Here is a 26,341-nt window from a genome sequence, read left to right on the forward strand (position 1 = left end):
AGTACTCTTCCCAACTCCTCATCATGAAAGACAAACAGCATCCTTCCTAGTTGGAGTGTACTCATTTGATACTTGTTCTGTATTTCTCCCTAGTGGCCAACGTTCCTGACAGAGAAAATGAAACCAGGATAATAACCATTGTAGAGTATGAAATTGCTTCTTATCTGAATCCATACTCTAAACCTCCTTCAGTGCTTTCATAAATCATCCCACACTGATAGAATTATTTTTTATGACTCATAGGTATACTTTACTTTTCCAGTTTTATCCTCTTTACTTTCAAGGAGAAGATTGGATGATGGAGAAGAAAGATTCACCTGCAGAGCTATGTTGGATTTTATTTAACCCTAACACATAGACTGTGGACTAAAAAAAAGAAATATGCCCAGCTTAGTATTATGTACAAAAAAATTTTTTTAAGTTTTACAGAATATAATCCAATGATGAAAGTCATTCACTTAACAAGCATTTATTGAGTTCTTTCTAGGTATAAAGCACTGCAATAGGTGCTGAAGTACAAAAATAAATAAACCTCATCCCTGCCCTCAAGATGCTTATACTCTTGGGTGTAATATTGTGTGACCATTTGTCTGGGCCTGCCTGAGGCAGTCTTGGTTTACACCTGTTTCCCCAATGTAATTATAAACAATACTCTCTTTCACTCTCAAAAGTGTCCCAGCTTAGATGACAAATTGCATATACCCTAGCAATAATATTTCCCACTAGATGATGTTTTAAAAATACTTGTAATTCTTGGATATACTGTAAATAAGAAGTACAAACAGCAAAGCTGCAAAGAGTATACTGACATAGTGTCTTCATTTTGGAATCACTATTCCTGTCTCTGTATGTCAGTTGAAGTAAGTTCATTGGGAAAGTGTGGCATTTGGTCTTACATTATTCTTTAAAATGCAACTACTGTTCAATCTCTATTGAGAGGATGAAATATATTGGCTAGAAAACTTAAGAAGATGAGAGAATACTGCAATAAATGGAGATAATAATATGTATCATACACGCAACCCCAGTTTTATAGGAGCCAAAGGTAAATAGGACACAGGGGCCCTTGGGGGCCAGGGAAGTGTCAGGTGGAGCAGAAAAAGCAACGGTTGGAGGCATTTGGGGTCACGAGCCTCTGATCTCAGAGTTCAAGGTGGCGTCTTTCCCTCTCTTGGACTCTGGTCTCTATCCCATTCTTATACGTACTGAACTCATTAGTTTTTAAAGTCACCTGCGATGTGCTTTTGTGAAAGGTTGGTGTCTGCAGAACTTCTAATTACACATTACTTTGTGTACTGTTGTCTGAATATGTATATGTACGTATTTTGATATTGAAGACAAGCTATTTTTAGTTTCCTTTTGGGTATGTTTGGAGAAACTCTTAACTGTGGCTATGCTGCTATGGAAACAGTATCCATGTATACTGACATGTTTACAATTGTTTAAAACACTATAAACTTTCCAGGGCAAAGGCAAACAGCTTACTTCCATCAAAGTTGCTCCCTGGTTTCCTTTTTTATTAGTTTATTTATTACTCTCAGACCCATGTTGGAATCTGTTTCATCTGTGCCTGCATTAAAGAGCTGTTTTTTGCTGACGTGCATCATTTAATTGATTTCACATTCGTAACTACAGTAGCACTGAGAACAGATGAAAAGTTTACCCTGAAATCAGAAATATTCTTTGGCCTTGCTAGGAAGTGAGAATTAAATACCTCCTAGGCTCCCAAATGAAAAAAATGGAATAATACCTCTTGAGGGTATGTTGACTGACTATCTAGAATTTGCAAGTGTAGGATAATCATTTAAATATAACTACTGTAATTATTATTTGTGTGTACAGAATGAATTTAAAGACTAGGCTAATTGCTTCAAAACATGCAAACCCAAAAAGGAGTTTTCTGGCTTATTCCAAGCATGGAGAAAAGTAGGTGGCTAAGAATCTTTACAATTTCTGGAAAAAGAATCTTAACAAAGCCACATGAATTGAAGTGAATAAGAACCATGTTTGTTTGAAAGTACCAGGAAAGTGATTTTTGGCAGGGTAGTTTTCCAAGAGTGAAGAAGTATTTTAAAGTGGAACCTGTAATTGTGAATCATACAATGGTGTGTCCTGACTACATAAAAGGGCACATACTCTAGCAGAGCATAATATTTTATAGGATTTTAAACACAGAGTACTTACTCCTTTAAAAACTTCTCTTTTCCAAAATTTGATATCTATTTTGGGTAAGTATACAGTAAAGAAAGTTTTAGCTGTCATGAAGTCTACTTTCCTCTCTCTTCTACTAAAATCTCATATTTGTCATCTTCCTGAAACAGTCATTTAAAATCACAGCTCAAGGGGCTTCCCTGGTGGCGCAGTGGTTAAGACTCCGCCTGACAATGCAGGGGACACGGGTTTGAGCCCTGGTCCGGGAAGATCCCACATGCCGCGGAGCAACTAAGCCCGTGCGCCGCAACTACTGAGCCTGCGCTCTAGAGCCCGCGAGCCACAACTACTGAAGCCCACGCACCTAGAGCCCGTGCTCTGCAACAAGAGAAGCCACCGCAATGAGAAGCCCGCGCACTGCAACGAAGAGTAGACCCCGCTCGCCGCAACTAGAGCACAGCAACAAAGACCCAATGCAACCAAAAATAAATAATAAATTAATTTTAAAAAAATCACAGATCAAAAAAAAAAAAAAAACACCCAATGGCGTATAGTTGATTAACAGCTATACTCCAGTATAAAATAAAAATTTAAACAAAAAACAAACACCCAGTGGAAGTCCTGCGGGAAGGGGCCTGCTTCCTGGTGAGCTGGTTGACGTGAGCCTCAAGTGCACGTAGAGATCAGTGAACCATAAGCCGACAGTCCCCGTCCCCCGCCCCCTCCCCCCCCCACTCCCAGGCCCCTTTCCGACAGTGTTTATATACTTTCTCTGCTCCCACTCATCAGCGGACATGCCATTCTAAGCCCTTCAAAGGGACAAGGTTTCTGTGATTCTGTTTTTCTTCTTTGTGGGAAGGATTCCTCCCCGGCCCTGGAGCTTAGCAGCAGCTAAGAAACGTGACCCCAAGGTCACATTCAAATTAGAACTCAGTAAACCCCGAGGGTTTGTTGCTTCCTGGCTCTAAAGGAAACTCAGAATGACAACGGTGGCTGGATATTCTACCATGGGTATGGAGAGAGTTTACAGGGGGGCCTAACGGGACGGACGGGACTCTGGGAAGAGTGGGTGTCAAGTGGCTCTGACAACTGGGTCCCTTTAGGGTTGCGCTCAGGATCAGGATGAAAAGGTGGAAGCGGGGTAGCAGCAGCAGTGCGGCTTAACACACAGCGCTCCCCAGGCAGCCACTAATTGGCTTACTCCTTTCAGACGTCTCTTAAGAAGTAGATTTCCGTTTCTGTTCTGTTGCCTCTGAGGGGATTTCCCAAATTAACCTCCTCTAAGCTTTCTTGAGGGGCTGTTTTTGAGGGCTGGTGGGGAATTTCCCTCTTCTGACCAAATTGTTGCTGGGAGAGATTTATTGCTGATCTTCATCTGGGGATTTTCTCACAGGCCTTTGCTACTTCCTGTTTCCCAGGAGTCTCTGCTCTCTGGGAACTGAAGAGCTATCGGGAGAAGGGGACAAACAGGCTTTAGGAAAAAGGAAAGAGGGCATGTTTGATACAATGTTACTCTTCTCCCCTCTTCCGGTTCTTTGCCATAGTGATACTGGATTTGAAGATCAGGCCCAGGGACCTTGCTGAGGGTTCAACTGGATTACACTAAACATTCCACAGGAACTTGGGTTGGACAGTGAGATCACGAATCACATGAATGACTGGTTTATTAGAATAGCTTTCCTTTATTGGGGATGGATGGAAACTCTTATGTTAAAAGAAAGCATTAAAGAATCATTACTCCTTTTACTTAATGGTAATACTCTACCACTTCTTGAGTGCTTTCTGTGTGTCATGCATGGTGCTGGGAGTTCTGCATACATTTCTCATTTGATCCTGGCAACAACCCAGAGAAGTAGGCTTTATTAAGGCCCATTTAACAGATGAGCAAACCAAGGCTCTGAGACGTTAGGTAATTTAGCCACATTTTCCTGGCTGGTATTAGGAGAGCTCCAATTCTGTGGGATCCCAAAGCCTACATTCATTCAGCTATAAATTTGCCAATTTGAGATTTGTTTCATAGATCTTTGAGGTGCTATTACCAGCAGAGTAGTAGAAAGGATCCTGTGTAGAAGCAGCCCCCCAAAACCAGGAGTGAAAATATTTTACAGGCAGTATTGACAGTTGTTAGCTTAGCTCTGTACACCTGCCAGGCCCTTTTGCTGTATATTCACCATCTTCACGTCACCTGGAAAGTGATGCTGCTGACCTGGGAGTAGGAATCAATATATAAAAGAAGCTCCAACTGAACCAATTATTTGTTTCTCCTAGAGAACCCTTTACCTAACCACTGCTTTTCACCTTGCTATTTTCTGCCCTAGCTTTGTACATTTTATCAAGGTTCTTAGAAATAATTCCCCTGAGGACAGGTCCCAGAATATCTCTGACCCTGCTCTGGCCCAGGGAAAATAACATTCCTGATTGCTCTGAAGCTAGATTACTGTCTCTGTGTGCACGGGTGTGTGTTTTCTTGTATGAGTTTCTCAGTGGGATAGATTATTAGCCACAGTTGACATTTGCGAAGTTCTCCATATACTTTCAGTTCCACCAGAGGAGTTATGAGTGCAGGTGAGGGTTTTGGGGGCAGTACCAGGACTGATATGGCAGATCCTGGGAGTTCCCAAGGGTCAGCTTGGACACTTCTTTCCCACTGCACACTTTGCTGCAGCATCTCCTCTCCAGGGTCTGCCTAGGAGGGCTCCTGACCATATCCTCTTCATCCAAATAGTGAACTCTGATAGCTACCAACTGTTGAGAGTTTACTAGTTGCCAAGTGATTTACCTGCCTTAACTGACTTGATCCTCACCCATGAAGGTAGACAAAATGATTCTCATTTATTTTACCAGTGAGGAAACCAAGGCCCCGGCAGGTTAATGATTGACCCAAAGCCGCCTAGTAAGTAATCTGAGAGACTGGGACTCAAATACTGGTCTGTCTGATTACTAGTTATGGCTTTGTTGTGGGAGAGGGGAGTAAACCTTATTTATGTGTTTATTTTTTATTTATATTGAGATATTATATTCGTTTCAGGTGTACAACATAATTCAATATTTTTATATATTATGAAATGATCACCAAAATAAGTCCAGTTACCATCTGTCACCATGCAAAGTTGTTACAATATTATTGACTATATTCCCTATGTGTACATTACATCCTTGTGACTTATTATATAGATAAGTTTGTACCTCTTAATCCCCTTCACCTATTTTGTCTGTTCCCCCACTCTCCTCCCCTCTGGCAACCACCAGTTTGTTCTCTGTATCTGTAAGTCTGTTTCTGTTTTAATTTTCTTGTTTTGTTTTTTAGATTTCATATGTGTATATATATATATATCTCTCACATCTTTTTTTAATCTATCCATCTATTGATGGACATGTACATTGCTTCCATATCTTGGCTATTGCAAACAGTGCTTCAGTGAACATAAGGGCATGAGTTCTTTTTGAATTCATTTTCTTCAGATAAATACCCAGAAGTGAAATTGCTGGATGTTATGTAGTTCTATTTTTAGGTTTTTGAGGAACCTCCATACTGTTTTGCATAGTGGCTGCACCAGTTTACATTTTCACCAAAAATGCACAAGGGCTCCCGTTTTACCGCAACCTCACCAACACTTACTGCTTCCTGTCTTTTTGATAACAGCCATCCTGACAGGTGTGAGGTGGTATCTCGCTGTGGTTTTGATTTGCATTTCCCTGATGATCAGTGATGTTGAGCACTTTTTCATGTTCTTGTTGGCCATCTGTTTGTCTTATTTGGAAAAATGTCTATTCAGATCTTCTGCCTAATTTTTAGTCATGTTGTTTTTTGATATTGATTTCTTCACTTACAGTTTGATGGATTCCTTTATTATTATGTTTGGATTCCCTTCTTTTTGTGTGTGTGTATCCATTGTAGGTTTTTTGTTTGTGATTACCATGAGGTTCATACATATCAACCCGTATCTATAGCTGTCTATTTTAAGCTGATAGTCACTCAAGTTTGAAAGCATTCTAAAAGCACTACGTTTTTATTCCTGTTTCCATGTTTTATGCTTTTGATGTCATATTTTACATCTTTTTATTTTGTGTGTCCCTTAACTACCTATGTAGCTATAGTTGATTGTACTACTTTTGTCTTTTAACTGTCACACTAGCTTTTTAGTGGCTGATCCACTGCCTTTACTATTTATTTGCCTTTATGAGTGAGATTTTCTTTCATATATTTTCTTATTTCTAGTTGTGGTCTTTTCTGCTTAAAGAAGACCCTTTAACATTTCTTGTAAGGCTGTCTAGGCGTGATGAACCCCTTTAGTTTTTACTTATCTGGGAAACTCTATCTCTCCTTCAATTCTGAATCATAACCTTGCCAAATAGAGTATTCTAGGTTGTAAGTTTTTTCCTTTTAGCACTTTAAATATATCCTGCCTCTCCCTTCTGGCCTGTAAAGTTTCTGCTGAAAAGTCAGCTGACAGTCTTATGGGGTTTCCCTTGTATGTGATTAGTTGCTTTTCTTCTTGCTGCCTTTAAGACTCTCTTTTTATCTTTACCTTTTCCATTTTCATTTTAATGTCTTGGTGTGCATCTCTTTCAGTTCATCTTGTTTGGAGCGCTCTGTACTTCCTGTACTTGGATGTCTGTTTCCTTCCCCAGTTTAGGGAAGTTTTCAGCCATGATTTCTTCAAGTAAGTCTTCTATCCCATTCTCTCTTTCTTCTCCTTCTGGGATCCCTATAATGCAAATGTTATTATGCTTAATGTTGTCCCAGAGGTTCCTTAAATGCTCCTCAATTTAAGAAATTCTTTTTTCTTTTTGCTGTTCTGGTTGGGTGATTTCCATTATTCTATCTTCCAGATCACTTGTTCGTTCTTCTGTATTATCTAATCTGCTGTTGATTCCCTCTAGCATATTTTTTATTTCAGTTATTGTACTCTTCAGCTCTGATTTGTTGTTTCTTGTATTTTCTAAGTCTTTGTTGAAGTTCTCCCTAAGTTCCTCCATTCTTCTCCTGAACTCAGTGAGCATCTTTATGATTGTTTCTTTGAAGGCTTTATCAGGTAAATTACTTATCTTCATTTCATTAGGGTTCTTCTTCTAGGGTTTTATTTTGTTCTTTCGTTTGGAACATATTCCTCTGTCTTCTAATTTTGTTTTATGTATATCTATATCTATCTATCTACCTACCTACTTACATTCTTTTTCAGATTCTTTTCCATTATAGGTTATTACAAGATATTGAATATAATAGTTCTCCATACTATACAGTAGGTCCTTGTTGTTTATTTTACATATAGTAGTGTGTATCTGTTAATCCCAAACTCCTAATTTATCCCTCCCCCGCTTTTCCCTTTGGTAAACGTAAGTTTATTTCTATGTCTGTTAGTTTGTTTTGTAAATTAGTTCATTTGTATCATTATTTTTAGATTCCACATATAAGTGATATCATATGATATTTGTCTTTCTCTGTCTGACTTACTTCACCTAACATGATAATCTCTAGGTCCATCCATGTTGCTGCAAATAGAATTATTTCATTCTTTTTTTTTTCATGGCTGAGTAGTATTCTATTATATATATATATATATATATATATATATATATAACATCTTATTTATCCATTCATCTGTCGATGGACATTTAAGTTGCTTCCATATCTTGGCTATTGTAAATAGTGTCACTCTGAACACTGGAGTGCATGTATCTTTTCGAATTAGAGTTTTCATCTTTTCCAGACATATGCCTAGGAGTGGGATTGCTGGATCTTACGCATCAAGGGTCTTTTATAGCGGAAATTATTTTATAATCTCTGAAATGACCTTATACCGAGAGTAATATTAATAGTTTGTTAAATAACTCCATAGTAAATAACCATGTTTAGGACATGTTTGCCTGCTTGAAAGAAAATAGGGCATTAATTTGGAAATTATTAATTTTTCATGTTAATACATGAATAAACAGTTAAGAAAAATGAGGGCCATAGTTCCATTTCTTTGTACTCTTTTAAGCAAAAGTTTTTAAACCAGTTATCTATATTTGCTGCCTCTAATGTCTCTCTTCTTATCACCTCTTAAAACTTGTTCCAAACATGTGTCTCCCATGAATGCTTCATTGAAACTGCTCTTTTCAGAGATGCCAATGACTGTACTTTTCTAGGTCCATCTGTCAGTTCTCAGGCCTCATCGTAGGTGTGTGTCAGTAGCATTTGACATAGCTGGTTTCTCCCTCTACTCTGGAACAGTTTCTTCACTTTGCTTCCAGGACACACCCTCTCTTGGGTTTCCTCCTCCTCACTGGGCATTCCTTCTCAGTCTCCTTTGCTGGTCCCTCCTCTCCTCCCTGACCTTATAACCCTGGAGAGCTGCAGGGTCTTCTTCTTAGGCCTCTTCTCTTCCTTACTCCCTCCCTTGGTGATCTCACCCAGTTTCATGGTCTTAAATATCATCTACATGCTGCCAAAAGTGTATCTCCAGCCCAGACTCCTCTTCTGAACTCCAGACCTTTACGCAACTGCCGACTTGACATCTCAGACTTAACAAGTCCAGACTCAAACTCCCATTCTTCCTTTTAAAGCCTGCCCCATCCACAGTCTAAACCTCCCCAGTGGATGGCGACTCTATCCTTAATTAGTTCCGAACAAAAACCTTACAGTCATCCCTGACTCTTCTTTTGTCTTTTTTCTCACATCCAAGTCTTGCTGGCTCCTCCTTCAAAATATATATGGAATCCAACCACTTTTCACCACCTCCACCTCTCCTAGCCTGGTCTGAGCCACTGTCATCTCTCTCTTGGATAATTGCCATCACTTCTTAACAAGTTGCCCTGCTTCTAACCCTTGCCTCTCACTTCTACTACAGGCTAGTCTCAAGAATTCAGTCAGAGAGATACTTCAAAAATAAAGTCAGATCATGCTACTCTTCTGCTCAGAAACCTCACAATGTTGTCCTGTTTCACTCAGAGTAATACAAGTCCCCTCAAAGGCTTATGCAACCTAGATGACCTGCTTCCCCATCACGTTTCTGGCCTCGACTGCTGCTAACTTCACCTTCACTCATTCCCCTCCAGCCATGCTGGTCTCCTTGTTGTTCCTCAAACACCTCAGACCTTTGGCCTTGAAAGCTTTACCCAGATAGCCACATGGCCCGCCCCCTCACCTTCTTCACATGTTCCCTAGGTTTTCACCTTCTCAATGGGGCAACGCTGCCACCTATTTCAACTGAACTTTCCTTCCCTCTTCACACCCAGCACTCTTGATCATCTTACCCTGGTTTACTATTTCCATTTTCCATAACATTTATCCCTTCTAATGTCTATTGAAATCACTTACTGTATTTATGGTTTATTTTCTGCTTCCCACCTATAATGTAGTCTCCATTAGGACAGGGATCTGTTTATTTTGTTCACTGATGTATTCTAAGCACCAGATCAGTGTTAGCCGCCTGGTAGGAAATCAGTAAATATTTTTAAATGAATGAAAATTCAAATCTTCAGAGACAGAAATGACAGGTATGAGAAAAGTCTGTAAAGACCCTATCTGTGTAGGTTCAGTGATTTTAAAAGGGATTTTTATCTCTTACTTCTTAATGACAGAAATGAGCATATAACTTCACAAAGTCACAAATTAAAAGCACCCACAACAGTTTGTTCACTTCAACTGTTGCTTTTGAAGAACTTGATAAAATATCTTGTCCTTCTATCCCTTCTTTTTTGGTAAGCCTCCTTTTAAATACTCAAATAACCTGGGTGTTACTGCTGGGAAGACATCAGAAAGGCATTTAGCTGAAGGATAGAATTTATCAGGGCTCATGGTCAAAACAGCTCCTCAATATTAATTCTATATTGTCTTTGAACGATAATATTCATAGTTCCTATCTGGACAGGCCTCATAGTGTTCATGGTACTATGAGGGGCCTTAAAATTCATGTGACCTGTTTTCTCAGATGAAAGTGGGAAGGATTCTGACAGCAAGTTGGTTTGTGGGTAAAAGCAATGACACCATTGGTCGAGGTCTGATGGCCACCATAGCTGTTACATGTTTATATTAATACTTCCCTTTTTGAGACATTTCAAGAAGTACTTTTCTCAGTAGTATGAGGTAGACTACATGTACTAATGTCAAAATTTCTGAGGTTGCTCGAGTGTTTCCTGGTAAGCCTAACCACGACATGATGGGTACTTAGTAAATGACAACATGGTGGGTATAGAGGTTAAAATAGGGTCATTCATCTCACAGTCTTTCTCAGTGGAAGGCCCAAAATAATATACGCTATTTTATTCTCTAGTTTTCACCCATGCCCTTTTCCCCACTCCAGGGAAGCTTTAAGTGGACTTGCTATAACTGTGTTATGCATATGATAGACAGAATCTGTTACTATGATTAAATAATTGATTTATATTTAAAAAAAGCAATTGTCTGTTATTTATAATGGCAGTCCTATTACTTAAAGTAATTTTGTTTGGACAGATCAAAATTCATCACTCAATTTTTAACACTAGGGCTTGAAATTACTGGTTTTTTAAAATTAAAAGCATTAGAGGAATATAGTATAGTTATAGGAATATGATAACATTATAGGAAGTTTGGACAATTAAAAAAACTACCTGTAATTCCATCTAAGCATTATGATCATTTGTGAGCCAATAAACTAATCAGTCTGATGTTGGTTGTACTTAAGTTTTAGATCCTCTGCAAACCCACTTATTAATTCATTCTTTCGGCAATAATTTTTCAAGCATCTGTCTGTACCAGGCCCTGTGCTACACTATGGGTATTTTGTTGGTTCACAGGGAGAGGCCAAAGTCTCAACACTTGGCAAACATCAGCCATTCTGTGACTTCCTCTTTTGCCCAGAGGTCTAGAAGCAGCACAGGGGGGATGCCAGTCCAATGGTGACATGGTCACTCTTCTGCTTTGCTTGAAGATAAGGGCACTAATTCCTTTGCTTCTCCACCCTTCATCTGCAGATTACCTGGGCCTAGACTGGCCTTAAATCTCTGAGACAGACTGAACCCTAATAAATGGGTTGCTGATCCTAAAATAAAATTGCGAATCAGGTTTGGTGTTTGATGTAAAAGCCTGAGAGACGCAGGTTTGTTGCTAATTTAGATTACAAATGTCATCAAAAATAGAAACCAAAAAGGTTAGGTAATTTCTAAATTAAACACTCTTTCTTAGAATAATTACCATGTTACAGCATCTGTGTACTTTGGTAGAATTTGAATAACACTTTATTGCTCAGAATAATGTTCTATTCTTGTCACCAAATAATACCTGAGTACATGCTCTTGAACTCCCTGACTGCAGGAAGGGTGTTGCCCTGAATGCTGGTACACCCTCTGCAGTGAAACTTGGTTTTGCCGGAACTTTTCAGGTACTAAAAAAAATCCCTTTTTCTATTCCCCATTCATTCACAGGCAAGAGACATAGGCTTTGTTCATTTTTTTTCTAAATCTAAATAGACTGAGTCAGGCTTGTATAATCACCATTAAGGACAGACCATGGCAGCATGGAAAATATGATTTGAATCTCCTTTCCATGGAAACTGGCTATGAAAAGGGTAGGTCCATCAATCATAATTTGAAAGGCAAGTTACAAATCTTCTGATGAAGCCTTCTCAAGCTATCATCACAGCAAGTAGAACTGGGAACCCGTTTTTCAGTTGAGGAAATACAACTGGTCATTTTGGATACTTCCATCTTGATAGCTTAGCCAGTGGGAGAAGCTTCCTGGGCTGAAATAATAGCTTTTCAGCATTTCATGTTTCTAAGTTTGAGTCTGAATTTAAGGAATGCTAATCTGTAACAACAGTTACAGAATTCCATAGAATTTTGTCTAAAATGACATGAACTGGTTGTCATAGTCTGGGAGATAGTTCTTCACTAGGACACAGCTTTGCCTTTAGTCAAAGGTCATACATGCACAAGCAAACAATGGCTGTGTTTTGTATATTTTTCTGTTACTTTAATGCATTTAAATTTCAATTATGGGTGTACAAGACATGAGTTGTATTATTAAACTCTCCTTTATGCTTCTTAATGAGGACTATTTTTTTTTCTTTCTGAGTTGAAAACAAACCCTTTTAGCTTAAAAGCCTGTGTATTCTAGAAATGAATAATCACTATACAGAGACTATGATCACTATGCTATTTGTCCTTTAATATGTGCTCTCCTTTCTTCCACAGTAATAGAACCCCTGAGTTTTTAGCTGGGCATGTAGCTGTTCAGAGGAAAAAAAAGGCTATTTCCCAGTTTCCTTTGCAAAGGACTGGGTGGAAGTTTTATATGGCAACTTCTGGAACTTTCCTTAAGTGACAGTTGGTATGTACCTCTTGCCCCTTCTTTGTCCTGTCCTCCATCCTGCTGCTACAATTGTGGACACGCTAGCAGGAGCTCTCACTGACATCTTGGCTCATGAAGACAAGGGCAACACAGCAGATGAGTGGGCAGAAATGTCATACCAGCTTGCCTACCTTTGCAGCTTTATATGAAAGAAAGATACACTATCCTGTTTAAATGACTGCTCTTTTGGGTCTATGTTTTTCAAAATGAAAACTAATCCTCATGTATACAATCACCTATAATGGAAAATACTGGACTGTTTAATCTGACATGAAGAAATAAACATACTGTAGCAGACACCTATTGGCTCATGTGCCCGACACCATTTTCCAGAACTGACCCTCTCTCTGCCACCATCTACTTAGTTATAGTGAGAGTTTCCAAGCTCTAGAACATGACCTCACCTTTGACTGAAGGATGAGCCCCTGACCCAGCCTGGGCCAATCAAAAGCTTTCCCCAGGAACTTGAAAATAAAAAGGAGAAAAAGAGATTAGTCTCTTTGGATTATAAGACTGTAATAGTAAATACATGAGCTATTGGCAGCTTTGTTTTCCACCAGGTGTTGGGAGAAGTAGAAGAAAACAGGCTACAATGAGAAAGAACAATGAATCAGAGTCAAAGAGAGAAGCAGAGGGACTTCCCTGGTGGCTCAGTGGTTAAGAATCCACCTGCCAGTGCAGGGGACATGGGTTCGAGCCCTGGTCCAGGAAGATCCCACATGCCTCGGAGCAACCAAGCCCGTGCGCCACAACTACTGAGCCTGTGCTTTAGAGCCCGCGAGCCACAACTACTGAGCCCGTGCTTTAGAGCCCGCGAGCCACAACTACTGAGCCCACGTGCCTCAACTACTGAGCCTGCGCGCCTAGAGCCCGTGCTCCACAACAAGAGAAGCCACTGCAATGAGAAGCCTGCGCACCACAACAAAGAGTAGCCCCCGCTTGCCACAACTAGAGAAAGCCCGCGCGCAGCAACGAACACCCAACGCAGCCAAAAAATTTAAAATTTAATTAATTAATTTTTTAAAAAAAGAGAGAGAGAAGCAGAGATTTAGGGATGGAGGCAGAGAAGATTCCTAGGTTCCCCAAAGTCCTCTCAGGCCTGGTTGTCTCAGCACTGCTACTTGCTTACTTAACATCCACTCTCCACTTTCTCCTTTCTAAGCAATGCTGATGTTCTGAACCCCCCTCTCCCCCATCCTTAGAAGGGGTTATAGATTGGCTGAAAAAAATATGTGCCTGACAATCCCCTGGCAACTCTATTGATCCAGTGATGGGCATGCCTCTTATATTGGCCCAATCTGATTGAAAATTTATATTCCATGTCTAGGGGGGCAATTTACTCTTTTTCCTGCTGGAGATGAACAAGGAAGCACATAGTCCTGATTGCCATTGTCAGCTCTCTTGCCTCTATGAAAGTGACCATCCTGGGATGAGGGCAACACGAAGATGGCAGCAAGAAGAATTCTAAAAAGTGTGAGCCTTTGATAGCATTTTAAAAATTATTTATTTATTTATTTATTTATTATTTGGGGCTGCGTCTGGTCTTAGTTGCTGGCACACGGGATCTTTCGTTGCAGCGTGGGCTCTTTGTTGTGGCACGTGGGCTTCTCTCTAGTTGTGGTGTGCAGGTTTTCTCTCTCTAGCTGTGGCACACGGGCTCCAGGGTGCATGGGCTCTGTAGTTTGCAGCACTCGGGCTCTAGTTGAGGCGCCAGAGCTCAGTAGTTGTGGCGCACGGGCTTAGTTGCCCTGTGGCATGTGGGATCTTAGTTCCCCAACCAGGGATCAAACCTGCCTCCCCTGCATTGGAAGGTGGATTCTTTACCACTGGACCACCAGGGATGTCCCTGATGGCATTTTTGAGCCCATCCTGGACTGAATCAAATATATTTAGATAATAAATGACCTATTATAGAAGTCAGGGGTCATCAAAGTTTTTCTTAAAGGGCCAGATAGTAAAAAGTTTAAGATTTGCAGGCTATAAAGTCTTTGTCCCGACGAATCTACTCTGCCATTGTAGCTCTAAATGAGCCTTAGGAAATACATATATGAATGGCTCTGAATGTGTTCCAGTAAAACACTTGGTGACCAACCTGCAGGCTGTCATTTGCCAACCCCTGTTATAAGCCAGTTTGAGTCAGTTTTCTGTTACTTGTTGCCCAAACTACCATATATGATACACAGGTTCTAGTTCATTTCTGAGGGCCAGCTGCATCTGGCCCTTGGAGTCTATGAGAATCTCCAGCGTCCAGAGCAGATGGCCAAAATATTTAACAAGGGGTACAGCATAAACACCAACCAACCACGAACATGTACAACGGTCATCTTGGGGTGAATTGGCTAAATATTACTTTGCTATTATCTCTCTATGAAGTCCTCTTTGTTACTTAAACCAGCCAGAGTTTATTTCTGTTATTTATAAACAAAAGCATCTTCACCGTTCTTTTTAGATTTTCATTTTGGGTACTCCTTTAATGATTTTACTCCTTTTTTTTTGGGGGGGGGGGTAAGATGCTGATCAGTTTTATATTATTTCTTCTTTTTGATTCTTCGTTTCTTAAGTTCAGTATGCCAGTGACAAGACTGTAATACTGATTCTTTTAAAAACTGGCAGATGAAAACGTTCCCTGATAATGAGCTCTTTTTTGAATTCCTGCAGACCTTATGATCACTAACACACAGTTCAGCACTTGACACAGGGGGTGTGACTATAAACTATCAAAAAGATTTCAGCACACATAACCACTGCTCAGACATCCAATGTAGTTTGTTAAATCCAGTTGCAACTACAAGTTATATTCCAGCAATGCCGCCATTTCTCAAAGCATCTTTGGAATTCCTCCAATCTCCCCACTTTATTTTAATATCTGATGTTGATGGAGATCTATCACACTGTCATCAGGTCTGGCTTTGAATGAATTCCTGCCATTTTCAAAAAAATAGATCCATCTTAAATATTTGCAATCATAGAGTATTTTCTTTTTCCCTTTCCTTTCTCACATAATTATTAGGCACCAAGCTATGCCGAATATGCACCTTTAACTCTTCTAGGTGCTCCTGTGATAAAGTCCCTATTATCAGTGTGTTCATAGTTTAAAAGGGGAGAAAATAAATAAATAAGTTACTATGTAACCCAAATTTGTCCAGGCTTCACCAGTCCATTAGTACAAATATGGTCCTCCTAAGACAAACAACCCGAATTTCACAAGCTTTGCCCCACTTACATATGTGGGAACACAGCCTCCTGCCAGGCTTTTGACATGGGTTCCCGCACTAACCACTTATGTGTTTCCATTTCAGGTCTCCCCTGTTGATCTCTGCTGCTTTCAAGCCTCAAAGATGCCAGGTGCCTGGGTTTTTTTGTTTTTGTTTTTGACTTTCAAAACTTTTCTTTAATGGTGAAGGAAAATGATACTATGTTACACTAGTTTAAAGCTTTTAACATTGTTTTCAAAAAAATTCTAGAAAACAATTTAACAGGGGGTAAATCTCTGTAGTAGGTAGCCTGACTGGCAGCCAGTGTCTGTAAAACAGTTCAGAGTAGAGAATTCTTATTGTTTTCCAGACTGACCTGCTTCAAAAAGGAAGAGGCAAGTTTAACCCAGTAAGCAAATGCAGAGCTAAAAGACAGGAGGAAAATGGGCCAAGAGAATGGCTGAGACATATTTTCTTCTCAATCGCAGCCAGTTGCCCTCCTTTCTGGGGGCACATTTTAAAAGAACATAAATTTCTGCAGATGGTCATCACAGCAGCAATGAGCTCCAAGAAGGCAGGGGCTTCGTCCATTTTCTTCAGTATTGTATTCTTTGGGCCCAGAACAGTGCCAGACACTTACTAGCAGCTCAAGACATACATGAACATAAAATGAATGAATGAAGCCAAAATAGAGTTAGTCCTTCATTCCACATTTCACTGCTACCCAGCTGTCTTCCACAAAGAAATGGGAAGAATGCCCTGCCCCTCACTGGATGCTACGTTTTGTTTTCTGGGTCCTAATGAATGTCCTTTCTCTTTCTAAGTCCTTGGTGATCACAGCCATTTTCAAATTCTCTCTCAGCTCCTTTCTCTAAGAACTCAGGCCTGGTCCTTGGGTCATTGGTGGGAAACAGACATACTTGAACCCCAACTATGGCCCAGGCTCAAACTTACTTTCCTGACTTAAAGATAATATGGAGTGATAAGAATTACACTAGATGCACGTACAGGGACATAGCAAACGAGATGAGAAATTGAAGACAGTAGGAAATCATAGGGAGGGGGACAGATGGTGTAGAAAAGATGATGGATAAAACTGCCTGCTTCATAGTTTTGCCTTTTACTTGCCCTGAAAATTTTGTCTTCATAACCTGATTGTTAACATCCTCCTCCTTGTTTTATAATTTCCTCTTTCCAAGTATGCAATAGGTGCTAGTTAAATATTTGTTGACTGGTTGACAAAGAGAATTAAGACCTAGTGGAGTCTCATTGTTTTCCCCTAATATTTGCTTTTCCATATTGATTGCTCTGTGGTCACACTGGTCTATGAGACACTGGACAATGAGAACTCAATAAACGCTCATTTGTTCAAATCAAAATCTACTTAAGGACTACATACAATGGGTCAACGCTTGTGCTAGATAGAAAGCCCCAAAGATTAATAAGATCTAATAAGATGCTCTAAAGAAGCATACAATGTAGCAGTAGAGATAAAGCATGTCAAATAACTCTAATGTAAGGTAGAAAGAGTTCCATGGTGTACTAGAAGATCACATAACTTGCTATGGGAATACAAAGGAAGCAAAGAGAACTCTAATTTGTAAGCTCTGAGAAGGGTACACAGAGGAACTCTATGAGGAATAAGTAGGCTTTTAACCAGTGGAGATGGGTGGGGGGAAGCATGTGGGTAGTGGGAACTCCATGAATATATGGAGGTGAAATTCAATCTACAAAGGAATGTATATCATAGATGTTTCCAGTATTTTCTCCCATTATTTAGCAGTTGTGTATCAGTCTCTTAAAACAGAACCAGTAGAATAGTGGTATGGCACGTTTTCTGGTTGTTTTTTTTCAAGTTTGCACTGAAGGAGAGGGTTTCATGAACAATGCTGCTGGCAGTATTTTAAAAGAAAGACTAAAGCACCACGCTGCATGTGAATTGCTCTGTCCAACTGTGCATGCAAAGCAGATGGCTGTTAAACATTTGTTCCATCCCTGGTATTGTCTGCCTTATAAATGCTAAAGAGTAGCTGAAACGGAGAATTCTATCATGTTAAAGGAATTTTTGCCTATAATTTGTTTATAACACACTCCTGACTAACGGGCAAGCTCCCTGCTCCCTGGGGCTATGCTCCAAGTGCGCACACATTCCAGAAAGATTAGCCTTTCCCCTGTTGCTGCGAAGAGCCCTAAAAGCCATGGAAATCAATACATACAATGATTTATCACTGACAGATTAAAATTTTCTATTGATTTCTTCTGGAATGGAAATTTGTGTCCCCCAAGGAGCTTTATTCTTTTAATAGACAACTAGGCACTCAGTTGTAATTTTAAGTTTTGAAATGCTTTGGCAACAGTTTTTATGAAACACACAGACGAAAAATGGCAAGGGGCCCTGGATAGTTTGAAAGTCTGGCTGAGATGTACAGAAGTGAATAGCGCTTGCTTGCCTGGGCCCACTGTGAGCCTTGGTCCCCTGAAGCAGATGCTCCGTCCCTTGCCATTGCCATGTATCTAACGACTGCTGTCAATTTGCAAGCACCAGCAGTCTGGTGGGCTCCTTGTCTTTCTTTCCTTTCTGAAAACAACTGTCTACTCAAAATGTACTCTGAGGCTATACATCTCAAGAGACCAGCAGGCAGTTAGTATTTGGAGGATCCATCATTCAAGCAGGCTTTATACTCGTGCTTTTCAAAGTTGAATGTGTGCATGAGTCTCCTGGGGACCCCATTAAAGCTCAGATTCTGATTCTGGGGTGAGACCTGAGATTCTACAGTTCTTGCGTGCTCCCAGGGTTACCTGGAGTGGGAGTTTAAACTCATCCCTCTCCAAGGTAGGAAGGACATGTGGTGTGACAAGGACAGTGTGCTGAGCACTCAAAGGCCACGTGATGACATGTCGCCCTGACCAAATGTCCCACAAACACCAGGAACAGAACCCAGAGGGAGAGTCTGAGCTCTTCACTGGGAAAGCCTGACCTTATTTGTTTCTCTGAAGCAATATGGTGATGGGATAACAGAGGAAGAGAAAGAAAATAGATGGTTCATTCCTCTATTCCACACGTTTTAATCCCTTACTCCGCGCCAGGCATTTTTGGCACAGGGAATATAAATATAATAAGAAAATGGACAGAGGAGTAGACTATTTTGGAAAGGCAGACATTGAAAGCATTCCCCTCAACCCCTTTACTTTTGTCAGGAAACTTCTACTCCAAGAGACCCTCTAAGGAATCTAGCCGTTCAGCATCGCCCAGGAGAACAACATTATCTGTCGTTGTGCTTTGTGTTCAAAGATACTTCTGGCAATGATGTTACTATTCCTGTGTGTGAGTCTGGCAGAAAGCCCTAAGATGTGACCTAATTTCCAAATAGCGTGTCCTTCTGGTGAGCTGTTATTAGTAAAACCTGCTGTAGTTTATGATTCTACCCTATAGACATGGAGAAAATCGAAGGAAAAGGAGATTTCCAACTGGATTTGTTTGTGTGACTAGATGATCTTTATGGAATAACAGCTTATGCCCATTATATGAAGAGATGATGTAGAAACCAACACACCATCTTTTCTTTCTGAGAGCAGGGCTCTGAAAAGCCTGGAAGTGGAAGATCATTAGGTAATTTGTTGTTAGCTCAAGAAGGGCACATCCTGGTATATTTACAGTCATGCTGCCCAGAGGGAGAATGTTTATGTATGGACCTGTTTTATCATCCCTTCTCTCCTAAGTGGGTCTTGAAAGTTAAATTATAACATTGCATTATGCTTAAAAGGAAAGGATGCTTCATAGAAAAAGCATTTACTAAGTTCTTAAGGGACTGTTGTGCACTGATCAAATGACAGATGGTGTTCAGTTTTCACAATGTAGGAGTGCTAAAAGAATGTAGGGTCACAGTGAAGGCATGGAAAATCAGAGTAAAATATGGTGCAAGTTGTTCTAAGCCTGGCATAAGAAGAGGAGGTACCAGGAAAATGATCCTAACCACCAAGGGAGGAAAGGAAACTGAAATGAAAAATGATAGTACTTCAATTTTTGAAAAGCAGGTCTGTGCCCTAACTTAGCTATGGGATGTTGGGTAGGTCACCAGTGTCTCTGGGCCTTGCTCTATGAGTGCAGCAGGTAAGAGGTTTTCGATGATCTTTAAGTCCCCTCCCAGCTCTGTAACTCTGAGTGCTTACTCTGTGTTAAATGCACCATAAAACAAACACCTTCAGAAGCACCATCATCTATCTCTGGGAGGGTTTTTTTTTATTATCCACATTTTGCAGAAGAAACTAAGGTTTGGAGAGTTTAAGAAACCAGGCCAAGCTTACACATCTAATTGGAGACAGAGCTGGGATTCAAACCCAGGCAACTTGACACCACAGCTAATGCTTTTAAGCTTTACAATGTGTTGCCTTTATAAAAATTGTATGGGTAAAGAAGGAATATTTTGTCACTTTCTTAGAAAATCAGTTGGTGAGGTAGGGAGGTCCCTTACAATATTTGTTATATACCTGTTTTATAATTCTTGACATATTGGAGTTTGATCCTGATAAAGGAAGATGTTGTAACTGGTGTCATAATCTAATGTCCAGGAATTTAAGATGTGAGATGAGCAGCACACACCTTCCTCAGTTCCTGCCTTCCTCAGCTCACTTAGCTGCAGGTATTGATAGCTTTACTTCTCAGGTTCTGGCCTGCCCAGCTGAGCCCACTTTGTCAGGCCAGGCTGCTGAAAGGTAGCCACAAGAGCACTGACTAGTGGCATCTTAGGATTCGTGTTCCTGTCTCCTAGACTCGAGATCCTGGAAGCTGGGAAGTTCTAGGCTGCAGACAGCAGCTTCCTCTCACTCTCGTCCAACAAAACTTCCCACACCCACATGACAAGGTTCCAGTAGAGTTTCCTAGTTTGCATGCCGACTTTCCTCCTGAGACTAGAATTCTGCACTAAACACCACCCTGCCTGGATGGGGCTAGGCTACCCTCCCCAGCCCTTGGAGGAAGTGTGACAAAGGGCAATGGTGGATGCCACCTTCATCATTTTTGCATATTTGCATCCCACTTGTATGTATTCTTATTTACTTATATATACTCTTATTTACTTATATATATACTTTAAACAGACTCACTTTTAAAATTTAAATAGCTTAATCTTTTTGAGAGAGAAAACTGTCAAGGAGGTTTATAGTTTTAAGTTTTATATTTAGGTCTATGATTTATTTTGAGTTAATTTTTGAAATATGGTCAGAGGTATGGATTGAGGGATTTTATTTTTTGCATACAGACAACCAATTATTGCAGCACGATTTATTGAAAAGATTATCTTTTCACCAAATGATTGTCTTTGCATCTTTGTTCCTCTCCTTGGGAGTTAGGCTGGGTTCTTTGTTCCTCTTGATTTCCAGCTTGGGAGCCAAAATTTGGGCTACCACCCACCTGGCTTCAACTGTTGCCCTTTCTAGGAGGTTCCTGGTGCCCATTCATTAGCCTGGACTCTATGTTTGCTATATCTTTGGACATTGTAATTTAGTCTCTTATTGACCTCTCTTTGGTTACTTCTGCTTAATAATATAACTCTCCCTTTTCTTAAGGGTTTACTAGGTACTCCAGCCCTAACTCTGCCAACCCTCCAAATTCTCTTTTTTTTTAAATATCAACTTGCCCTTGATGTCCCAAAAGTTACAACATACAAAGTGAATTTGAAATTTTTTAAGGGGTGGGAAAGGGTAAGAAAAGTTTTGAATTTTGTACAGAAGAAATGGGTGGGTATTCATAAAGCAGTGTCATTAACTATTGGCATGTCCCAACCGGGGTTCACTATTAAAGGGCTCTTGTGCATAATGAGTTATTTCCCTCATGTGATTTCTGTTTTAGGGTAGGACTAAAGCATCTATGTACTATCCCACATATATCCCACACACAAAGGTACACATACAGACATCAACACACACACATACACAGATATCCGGAAATATTTTTGCACTTAACTGTGGCTCCCCTTCCAGTTAATTTACAGACATATTTTATAGTTATACTGTAGGGGAAATTTCTAAGTTATCGGATTTTAGAGACCATAAGGATTCATCTGGGTTAGGTGGGCTGTCAACTCTGATGAAATGGTGGTGGTGGTTTTGAAGCACTGCATTGAAAAGGATTGCCAGGCTGAGTTTAGCTCAGTGGGGAAAAACAACTTTCATTGATTAGTCATGCCTGCCACGGTTTGGGGTGGTGGCATATATGTGGTATATTACTAACTCTAATCTAAGACTAGGCCACTCTGTTTTCCACTATAATAATCTCTTCTACACTATTTTTGAGTGCTGGCTTCTGTCTACTACGGGAATATTTTCAGTTATTGTGAGCTTGCTATTTTTCAAGAATGCTTACTGCATTGTTGAACAGCTTACATGTTGAGTCCAAAATCTATCATTGCAACTTCCAATCATTTGTCCCAATTCTACTATTTGGACCTGTACAGACCAAATTAATACCCTATTCCCCATCATAGCTCTTCAAATATGAGAAGATAGCTATTATGTGATCTCTTCTCCTAGATAAACACCATTTCTTTCAGTTATTTTTCAGATATTGCGGTTTCTGGGTCTCCACCATCCTGGATGTTGTTTAATTTTTCCTTGCTACCTTTCAAGTTTGCTAATCAGAAAGGGACAAAGAATTTTAGGTAGGATCTGACCAACTGGAATTAATTGGGACTCTTTCTTATTGACTTACACTTACTTATATTAATAAGCTTTAGTTTGCACCTGAAACACGTTACTTGGTTATTTCACACTGAGCTTACAGTAAATATAAAAAGAAATTATTTTTATATAAATTACTTCATTCAGTTCTTCTTCCTGAGTTCATATCTGAATTTTTACCTTTTAAATTGTATCTTAATAATAACTGCCCTTTCTTGAGTACCTGTGCTGCATGCTCTATTTGTGTTTTCTTTCATATCTATGAAGTAGATATTCATTCCAATTTAGCAGTTGTGAAAACTGAGACTCAGAGATGCCCAGTGTTACAGATCTAGTAAGTTGCAGAGCCTGGACTCAAACTCAGTCCTTTCTAGCTCTAGAGTCTATTCTCTTTTGGCTGCCAAATGCTCAATTTGATAATTCTGAAACCTGAATCCATCACAGAAAAAAAAAAAAAAGGTGGGAGGAGATAAATAGACTGTCCTTTTGTCAAGATGTTCTTTATTTTTGGCATTCTGATGTACCAGTCAAGCACTTCATTTAAATACATGAATAAAAAGGAAATAAACTTTTCCTGACCAGTTCCTGGTGAACTCTTGTTGGTTCCTAATGGTCATCTGTTTTAAAGTGCTCATGAGATGCCTGCTTAACTATCCAGTCTGGAACTTTGCTGGGGATTAATGGCAAGTTTATCAGTCTATAATTTCCAGAATCCATGATTACTGGGACATTTGTCTGTGTCCTTGGTCTGGTCCCTGTCCTACTTCCCATAAGATCTCACAGCTGCTCACAGTAATTCTACCCTTACATCTGCATATGTGTCCAGTTCTCTGAGATGGAAGTGGGGTAGGGGGTGGGGGGTTGCCCTCCTTTAAAGTAGCTAAGTACTTTCACACCGTATTCCCTTGTCTTTTTTTAATTTCTTCTCCATAATGTTATTTCTTCCATTTCCACTTTGTAGGTAAAAAGCAGAGCCTCTCTCTTAATGGAGGGATTAATGGAATAGATGCACTCAACAAAGTTTCCAGCAATTTCTGTTAAGTGAACTCTAAAGTGAACTCTTATGGCCCCAACAATAACAAAAGACAGTGAGTGCACTTTCCCGAAAGCCCAACTTGTATTACAAGTCAATGAAATGCATTTGGGTACTATCTACTCTTTCAGATGATCTGTGCTGGGAAATTTCTCTGTCAGTAAAAATAATAGAGCCAAATATGAGTATTAATAGATAAGGAACCCAGAAGAACCCTGCAGGGCCCTCCCCAAGTACAAAACCGAGCAGTTGATGATTAAGACAATAGAGTCACAGACTCAGTGTCTGACGCACATTCCTGAGTCGTTTTACAGATACTGTAACTGCCACAAGAGGACAAAAAAAGAAAAAAAAAAACTACTGATAACTGCATGATGACCAGACTGAAGCCATGACATAAGCTGCTCCAACTTAAGCAGTACTGAACCTATGGCTAGCACAATTCCAAGAGCTGGCCTTAAGAGAATAGGATTAACATTATTGCTCATAATAATCTATATCTTTATGGGCATCAAAATAATTGCAGCTTGCTCTGCCCGTCTATGTAAGCAGGCAACTAAAATTGTCAGCAAAGAGATGCTACAGACCCATGTTGACATATTCCACTCTGAGAATACGGTGCCTTATGTCAGCACGAAGAAGTTACAGAAGATGGATCTTTGGCCCTAATCCCACAGAAATGAAATGATGTTTGACAGTAGGGAACTGAAAGCAGCTCTTTTGCCCCTTTCCTGCTTGCCCATTTCTGTACCCCTCTAACCTTAAAAGAACCTAATTATAAGAATGAGATCACTAGGCAATTTAACCTAACTCCTGACCATGCTCTCCTGAATGCACACCTTGCCTTGCCTAACCTGTTGATTCTTTTCCCAGATTAAAAAGAAGTACGAATGAAGAATTAAGCAGTTTAAAAAAAATGACGAGTTTTCTACCCCAACAGTGCCCCTAAAACAATCCTGCGGGCAGATCACTCAGGCAAGATAACACCTGGAGAGACAGTCAGCCAGTCTGCATTAAAGGGAGAAAGATGCTGCGTTTAATGAACGGAACCTCCTGCCTCGACGATTCATTGAGATTCTTCACCACCACCCTCGTTTTTCCCTTTAAAAACTGTCATGGCTGAGCAGAATCTTCGGAGTTGGTCTCTGGACACCATGCCACCATCTCCCCAGATTGCCAACTTTTCTGATTAAAGCACCTTTCCTTTCTATTGACACTTGCCTCTTGAATTAGTGGCTTATATTAAGAGCAGTGAGCAGCCGAACCTGGGTTCCGTAACAGGTGTGGTTAATTCCCTGATTACGTCCCAACTAGATCTAAGAGTATATGTATTCTGAAAGTTTAAAGTTTCTAGTCTATGACATAGCCTGACACCCATATAACCGTCAAAAGATCAGTAGGCCGTGCAAATTAACACACCTGCCAGGACCCTGTGTGAGGGGTCCGGTGTTAACACAGAGCTGTTTCCTGGATAAGAGTTAGGAAGCAAGCACTTAATACAAAGCTTACTCTCGGTTGTTTTCATGCTTCCCAGTGCTACAAAAAGAGCTTGTCTGTGAAACACTAGTAATTGCACATTGTTGGTGTGGAGAGACATTGAAAGACGATAAACTACAAGGAGCAGCGAGCTCCCTTTATAAATCTTACCTCGCCTAGATTACCAACCGTGGACTTCAGTTTCCATGTGCTCTCTCCTCTTTGTAGTCCTCAAAGGCAAGCCCTGACTAAGCCCAGCTCCCTCCTTCCTTCTGACTCCTTATCTGGAAGCCCCTACGCTCCTTCTAATCCCTTCAGAGGCTTTGAAATCCGGGTCTCTGAGCACAGGCGGACATGAATATTCATCTAGGGGCGTGGCCCCGCAGCGTGCTCGACTCCAGGCAGCTGGGATCTGCCGAATGGGCGCGCCAGCTGCGTGCCGGGGCAACAGTTCTCATTTTGTTTGGGGGGCTGACAAGACGTCCAGCCTCACGCCGGCTCGAGACCGCACATTGTGCGTGCGTGGGAGGGGCTTTGCCAAGACGAATGGACTTCTCTGAGGCAGGGCCTAGGAGCTGTCATTGGAGGGGCTCAAATCTCCCTGCCACCCACCTGCCAGGGCCTGTGAAATTCCACTGACAAAAATTCAGGCATTATCCTCTCCAGGGGTTTGTCCCTTTTTAAGAAAACAAATACCCCTTGTGTGAATAATTGGAGGCTTTTATCCTTTGGTGGCACCTCCTCCTTTGCAATTCTCTCCATGGAGACTCTTTCTAATGCCTCCTCAGGGCTAATCACAACTGTTCCTCACAGCAGTTTTGTTTTGTTTTTGTTTTTGTTTTTAAGATTATCAAGCCATCTTGTCTGTCTCCCCTCCTCTCCATCATCTTTATTTAGTAGTAGTATAGCAGTAGTGGTTAAAAAACAGACATCCTGAATTAAAATTCCAGTTTGACCACTTACAATCTGTATGAATGTGGCAAGTTAACTGCTTTTGCTTCAGTTTCTTCAACTGTATCATAACAGGAGGTAATAATACCACCTACATCATGGCGGTCTGAGGATGAAATTTTATTTTTGGATTTATTTATATATACACACATAAAATATGATACTGTAATATAAAATAATCTAATATTAATCAGGTATAATATATACTTATATATTAATGTATTGTGGTTGCATATATTATCTACTATATATGATCATAAATATAAAATGCTTGTACAATGCCAGGCATGTATTAAACACTCAGTAAGTGTTAGTTATTGTTGTTGTTCTTTTGTCTTTTGACTGGACAGGACTGGCAGAAGACAGCTGAGTGTAAAACAGTGGAAGTCAGCTAGAGTACATGTTGCTGGAGGCGGAGTTCCATGAGAAGCAAAGGAGGCAAGAAACCACATCCACCCAAGGCAAGAAGAAAGTCAGGCTGAACCCAGACGGAACAGGGAGGAACAGAGAGGTCAGCCTGCAGTGGGAGCTGGGATGCAGCTGAGA

The 26,341-nt window shown here is 40.4% G+C and overlaps 1 long non-coding RNA gene across 2 annotated transcripts; it reads left to right on the forward strand.

Annotated features, from left to right (window-relative positions):
- Nucleotides 1-3,105: 3,105 nt before the first annotated feature.
- LOC133074585 (uncharacterized) lies at nucleotides 3,106-26,301 on the forward strand. 2 transcript variants are annotated; one of them, XR_009697203.1, is made up of 4 exons: nucleotides 3,106-3,162; nucleotides 12,310-12,445; nucleotides 15,766-15,811; nucleotides 26,146-26,301. It is a non-coding gene; the product is annotated as an uncharacterized LOC133074585 (long non-coding RNA). The 2 variants fall into 2 exon arrangements; XR_009697204.1 differs by lacking the exon at nucleotides 26,146-26,301 and adding an exon at nucleotides 24,309-24,561.
- Nucleotides 26,302-26,341: the final 40 nt, after the last annotated feature.

This window comes from Eubalaena glacialis, chromosome 14, assembly GCF_028564815.1.
Source record: "Eubalaena glacialis isolate mEubGla1 chromosome 14, mEubGla1.1.hap2.+ XY, whole genome shotgun sequence".
NCBI lineage: Eukaryota > Metazoa > Chordata > Mammalia > Artiodactyla > Balaenidae > Eubalaena > Eubalaena glacialis.